Here is a 7,078-nt window from a genome sequence, read left to right on the forward strand (position 1 = left end):
GAGAAGTAGCCATGAGTTCTGTAGGGTGGCCGATGAGGAGATTTTCTGGCGCCAGCAGGAGGTGGCTTATAGGTGTGACACCTGGGTCGCTGGAGGCTGGGGGAAGCAGGCAGAGAATCTCTGCTCCCAGGTATGTTGAACCCAGAGTCCAAGATCCCTTTGGCATCATGGTTGATTTTTGTGGGGGGTTTTACAAATTTTATTTTTATCTATTTTTTAAATTAAGGCACCTTAATTGAAAGGTGCCTTAATTTTAAAAATAGGCATTAAAAATTTAATTTAATTTAATTTTTTAAACTTAAATTTATATTTAATTTTTAAAAATTAATAACTCAACAAGTCTCACAATGGAGATGTTACTGGTGTCCACTCAAGCAAATTGATGAACAACAGGATACAGTGCTACAATAACTCACTAAACTTTAATTGATTTACCATAATATCAATATGAGTGATTTAGATGCACAACATCACTTACCGCACCCACCACCAGACTCTCCACCACCAATATCAATTCTTTCTAATCACCCTACCTCCTCTTACAGGCAAACACTCAGGGTCTGTTTTCATTGGCCAGTTAACTCCTGACTACATTTCTTTATGTTCCACATATAAGTGAGATCAATCGCTATTTATCCCTCTCATTCTGACTCACTTTGCTCAGCATGATGCTCTCCAGTTCCATTCACTGGAGAGCATCATGTGACTTATGGCGGGTTTTCAAAGGAGAATTTTAGTGCTAAGCTATTATAGTATGAAGTGGTATCCAAATAAAAGTTAAAACCTTAAAAAGTTAAAACCTTTTCCTCCAATCAGAAATAATCACAACAGGGAGACATCAATTGATGACATCAGCTAAATCTAGGCCAGGCATGGGGATGTGAAAATAAAATCTACTTCTTGGCCTTATTCTGTCATTAGATGAATAAAGTCCTTCAGCTTTAGACCTCTTTTTGGCTGAAAAAAATTTTTCTTTTTTTTTTTTTTCTGAAATCAGCTTCTAAACTACACAAGGAATTCATAAAACCAACTGGGATCATTCCTTTGACTGGTGTTGATGAAACTTTGGCCATGGAAAGACAGCTTTTGTTGAAGACTGTCTTTGAGGAGTTTCTTGTTTCCAAAGGATAAAGACCTTTATCATATGAGCAAGGAGAGAATGAAGGAGGGTTTTATCCCTGAATTTTCCACAGAGAGAGCTCCAGCTCCTTGCCGGCTGTGCTGGTCTGGAAGCTGCTGGGGGGAAGGAAGGAACTGTGGGTGTGGGATATGATGGCTTTGAAAGGATCTGCATGGCAAGTGGCCTGAATTCCCTTTCCACTTTGTTCTCACTTTCAGATGAGAGACATCTCATGCTCTCTCAAGAGTTGGAGGGAAAAAAACCAGCATATAGGGCAGTAGGTCAGACACTTTCCTGACTCAGATTTGACCCCCAGCACCCCATATGATCCTCTGAGAACTGCCAGGAGTGATCCCTCAGCAACTGAGTCAGTCCTGTGTGTGGTGTGAGAGAAGTGTAGTCCCCAAACAAACAAATAAGAGTTGTGGAAAAGGAGAGAGCAGTAAGACATTTTGGAGCATGTGAATGCTTTTCTGAGCATTTAATCAAATACTCCTCCAGGTGCTGTACTGAAGTTCTGTCCAGATGATTAAGGCCCTCATCAGTTGATCTGAAGCAAATCAATGGGGGACTGTCCTAGGAGGACCTGACAGTCAGCTGAAAGTCCTTTTAAAGTGGAATTAGTTTGATCCCCAGCATCACTTACTGGTACTACCAGGAGTGATCCCTGAACATGGAGTCAGGAGTAAGCCCTGAGCACCACCAGGTGTGGCCTGAAACCCAAAAATTTAAATGAAAAAGTTGATTAAGCTCTTCTCTGAAGGAGACACTCCAAAAATGACTGGGTCAACTGTGACTCACCTTTCTGCCACTTCTTCCTCCCCGACTGCTGCTTGAACCTCAAACCTAAGCTCCTGCCATGGGGTCCCAGGCCACTTTGCTCTTTCAACCCTGTCTGCCATCCCCATGGGCTTCACACTGGCTTAGCCAGCTCCCAGTCGCACATGCTGGCTTATTGTAATGAATCCTTCCATCTCTTTATTGATTCTGTTGGTTCTGCTTCTCTAATTGAACCCTAATTGATATTATGGACTCACTCGGTGCAGAGGCCAGAGAAGGGCTTAAATTATGTCAATTTGTCATCTAATATTGCTCCCTGTGTGTGTCTGTCTCTGTTTCAACTGCTTCCCTTTGTGCATTATTTCACTCTGGAGCTTGCTCTCCCCATGTTCTGAGGAAGATGGTCTTTGAACCCCTTTAATGCTCACTCAACCAAGCCCAGCAGAAAGACTTCTTTTTTTCCTTTTTGGGTCATATACCCAGCGAATCCCAGGGGTTACTCCTGACTCTGCACTGAGGAATTATTCCTGACTTGGGGGACCATATGGGATGGTGGGAATCGAACCCAGGTTGGCCAGGTGCAAGGCAAACGCCCTACCCGCTGCACTATTGCTCTGGCCCCAGAAAGATTTCTTTCTTGCCAACAGGAATGTTCTTGAGGGCTGGCCTCTTGGATCAGTCACTATTGCAGGGTATTATAGTCTGTTACTAAGTCTGATCAGGCCTACAGGGTACAGTTCTGTGGTTGATAGCTCCCATCAAACCACAGTAACTGGAATGAAATACCCCTGAGCAAAAGATGGCACTGTCATCATAATATGGGGCTGGGGGGTATAGGCTAAACCAACCTACTGTAGTGACTACTACAAAAATGCTTAATGAGCTTCTTGGTAATTAACCTTGTGAAATTCTGATTTACATCAACATCACCATGTGTTTGTTTATGCTTCCACCTGCTGACACTCCATGGATACCTCTTCTGCTTTCCTTCTCACACACAACAAATTTAGCCCAGGGCCCGAATAATACAGTGGCCAGGTGTCGCGCGCCGCTTCGTCCAGCGAAGAAACACACAACTCGGAGATCCTTTTGGCTGCGATTTATTCAGGAACTTTCTCATGCATTAGAGAAGAAATCAGGAACGGGGAGGAGGAGGAAGGAGGAAAGGGGGACGCATGAGGGAGAACCGACTAGCTAGGTGACTTCCCCCCTTATATACTTCTCCCTGCCTGTTTGCCCTCAAGTGTCTGCAGCTGATAAACCAGCCATAACTTGTGAGTATGACAAGACATCCTGATTCCCCATCAGGTGTTGTTCACGAAGCACGGTGCAACCAACAAGAAACAGGTGTTCACGAAGCACGGTTCCATGGAGGCTCTGCACAGCCAGGCGCTTGTCTTGCATGGAGTTGACCTGAATTCAATCCCCAGCACCTCACATGGTCCCCCCTGAGCCCCCCAAAAGCCCTGAGCACCACTGGGTGTGTCTCTACACACACACACACACACACACACACAAAATACACAAAGATAGAGCGTCACCTATCTCTTAACATCTCCATTTCTATCCAGTTGTGGGATACATATCTATGTGCATCCATTTATCCATTTGTTTAATGGGAACTTCTATACCCAATCCCAAAGACCAAGAGTATAGACCAAGATCCTAAGTCAGAATAAGCTCATTATCTCCATTATGTCTGGTCTTTGGATCAATTGATTTCCCTGCTCTCTCTGTGGATGAAACCACTTGCCCTCTTTCCTAAGTTGGATTGATACTTGCCCTCTTCACTCCCCTCCTTTATGCCATCATGTGGTAATGTTTGCAGAATACCATGGTAAGAGGAAAGCAATGCCTTTAAGACCCAGATCAAACAGAGAAATGAAGGCACAAACCTGCCTCTCCCTTCTTCCCATGAAACCAGATGCTCTGCTGAACTCAGTGTGGGTCTCTCTTCAAACAGAGGGGCACACCCCATGTGAGTCTTCTTTCGTTTAATCAAGTATGCATGATGGCAACCTTGTAGTGAGAGGAATGATCAGACTCAGATGCTGATTTGGACACCAGCCATTGCAGAAGTATTTGGAAAGCTGGGGCTCACAGGAAGTTCCTCTTTATCAGTGGGGCAGAAGCAGATCCATCCTGCAGGACAACTTTGGGCACAGCCCCTCAACAGGGAGGAGGAAGGCTATGAGCCAACTCAGCATCTGACACTGCTAGAATATGCTACTGTCTTCCTTGAACAATTGTTACAATGGGGGTGGGGGTGGGGGTGGGGGCGCAGAGAGATAATGCAGTGGTCAGGGCACTTGCCTTGCACTTGCCTTGCATGTAACTGAGCCAGGTACCCCATATGGTCTCCTGAATACCTCAGGAGTGAGTCCTGAGTGCACAGCCAAGACTAAGCCCTGAGAATCACTGGGTGTGACAAAAAACTGAAAGAAAAGTAAGAGAGAATTGATACCACACTAAATATAGAGGTTTGATGGTTGGTGAGAACCATGTTAACCAGTTCCGGTTAGACCATGGAGAAGAGTACTCTCCCCTTAAGAGTCCTACAACAGACCCTAGAGTTGGAGCTTTACCTTGGCAAGTTCAACTTCTTCACCAAATAGTTGTATATTTTTCTAAAGATGGTCAGATTGAAGCTGCAGACCATGTTACAGAAAAACAAAACACTGTTGAGAACGAGAACATGATCAACAACAGTCTTTCTGATCCAGAGGCAGCTGAAATCAGGCAGATCCACATTCTCTCAAGCATCTAGGTACCGGCACCAGAGAGGTAGTACGATGGGCAAAGAGCTTGCTGGCCTGAGTTTGATCCCCAGCACCACATATGGTCCTCTAAGCAAGGTCAGGAATGATCCCTAAGCACAGGGTCAAGAGAAAGTCCTGAGGACAGCCAGGTGTGGCTCAACAAGGAAAACCAAACAAACAATAACAACAAAAAGAACACCTCTAAGCCTAGCTACGTCCATGTAGAAGCATGAACCAAATTCTAAACCACCCCGGGAGGCGAGCAGAAGCCTGTCCCAAGGCCTCTTTCCCTACATGAGGAGATAATTCAAGTGTCTTCTGCTGCATATCTGGAACACATTCATTGCCAAAGTGCCTGTGCATTATGGTAGCTGTTATCCCCCTGTGCCCACATTAAGTTAAATTAATTAAAATTGAGGAAATCTAAAATTCAGATCCTCGGGTTGCACTAGCCACATTCCAAACACTCAATGGTCATTCATAGTTTGTGGCTGCCACACTGGACAGTGCGGTAAAGCATCTCCTTGGGAAGTTTGCTTGGACAGTGCCACATTACAAAATCATTTGATTGTACATTGAAATGTCAGAACAGTTTAATCAGGACAGTGGTTTATCTCTACCTCTATTTAAGTACAAGATGAGTAAAGTGGTTCAGTTCTCCCAAATTATCAGAACTGGTTACACTCCTATGGTGTCCACAGAATTGAGGAGCCTGGTTCCTTGTATCTGGACACTCTAACATTCCTGGGGTGCTTCCTTATCTCTGGGGTCCAGGGTAGAAGGGAGAGGGGGTTTGGAGCGCACGTCCTGCTCTTTACCAAGGCATCACCTAGACCTACGTTGATCTCTCTACCCACTTCGATTGCCAGGATTTTTTTCACTTTATTGTGACAAATGTGTAAAGAAGTCTGGCAACTTTATTCTGGTCAAAACTTAAAAGTTGGGGAACCAGAGCAAAGGTACAGTGAGTAGAGTGCTTGTCTTGCTTGCATATGACCAACCCGGGTTCAATCCCTAACACCACATATGGTTACCCCAGCCCCACAATGAGTAATCCCTGAGCACAGAGCCAGTGTGGCCCAAATACCCCTTCCCCAAATTAAAAGCCAGATTGTAGATGTGGCTCAAATAGAAGCAAATGCCTTGTATGTGAATGTCCGTGGATTTGATCCCCAACATCACTCATGCTGTGGGTGTGAGCCCCAAGCACATCAGGGCACAATCCCCAGCAACAGGGGAAGTTAAGTTGGGGTGCACGGTCGTCTCTGACACCTGGAATCAATGTCTCTTCATTACAATCTCTCTGTGATCCCTGTCCCTCTCCCCTTTGACGCCCCCTCTTTCTTTGTTTCCCCCCCCCCAGCCCCTGACTCCCCACTCACACACACTCTGTAATCCATTTCTATGAATCACAGGTGCTCGGCTCTCCTCACTCACAATCGTCTTCGCCTTCACAGTCACTCTGCAAGGAAGCCAGTCCCCTGCCTATTGTATGGACAGAGACATGTGCCTTTGAAATGTGAAATTGCCAGCTGGACTTGGTTGTCTCTGAAATGTTCTCCCGCTATCCCCTAAATTCCACTGCTTCATCCTTTCTGTGTGCCCAAGCCCATCTCCCCTTTCCTGTCCATCTCCACCCCCTAACCTCCCTTCTCCCCAACTTTTGGCTTTCACTCTTCCCTAACTGCCTCCACACCACACGCCAGCCTCCCTCTGCTTCTACATCCCTCCCCCAACACACACACACACACACACACACACACACACACACACACACACACCACCTGCTAATAAATCTAAGAGGTTGTGATCAATCTACAAATCAACTCTCCTAATTAAACCTGGTGAGGATTAGGTTTGAGTTTCTCTGTAATTCTAGCTAATGACCAAAAAATCAAATTAACAACAGGCAAAATAGGATTACCTCAAAACACCTCACCTCGCCCTGCTCTGAGCAGCTGTATCTGACCACACATAGCCTAATTCTCCACTGCCCTCTTCCCTTGCTCACCCCAAGGCTAAGGGCATGGGAGATCACAAAATATCTCTGGCTTTAGGTTAGAGGTCAAGATCCTGCCAATCACTGAGAAAGGGGTCTTAAAGGTGAGCCAGACTCAGAGTGCTCATCCGCCCTCTCACTCTGCTTCCAGGGACTTAAGGATAACTCTTTGAAGAATTTTCCAGGTCCCTCCTTCAAGAGGCTTTGATCCCTGTACTTGGGCACAGAGCAGAAGAGTTTGGCCATTCTGAAAGGTCTGTCCCCTCACTCACTGATCTGGACTCTGAACTCATCGGGGCTACTTCAGACAAAGTCAGAGGTACCACAAGGATCAGAGGACCTGATGGCAGAACCAAAGGTGGGGGCCACCAAGAGCAACAGATAATCACGATACACCAAACCCTAAAATCCATTCTCCCT

The sequence above is a fragment of the Sorex araneus genome, chromosome 9 (genome assembly GCF_027595985.1).
Source record: "Sorex araneus isolate mSorAra2 chromosome 9, mSorAra2.pri, whole genome shotgun sequence".
In the NCBI taxonomy this organism is placed as follows: domain Eukaryota; kingdom Metazoa; phylum Chordata; class Mammalia; order Eulipotyphla; family Soricidae; genus Sorex; species Sorex araneus.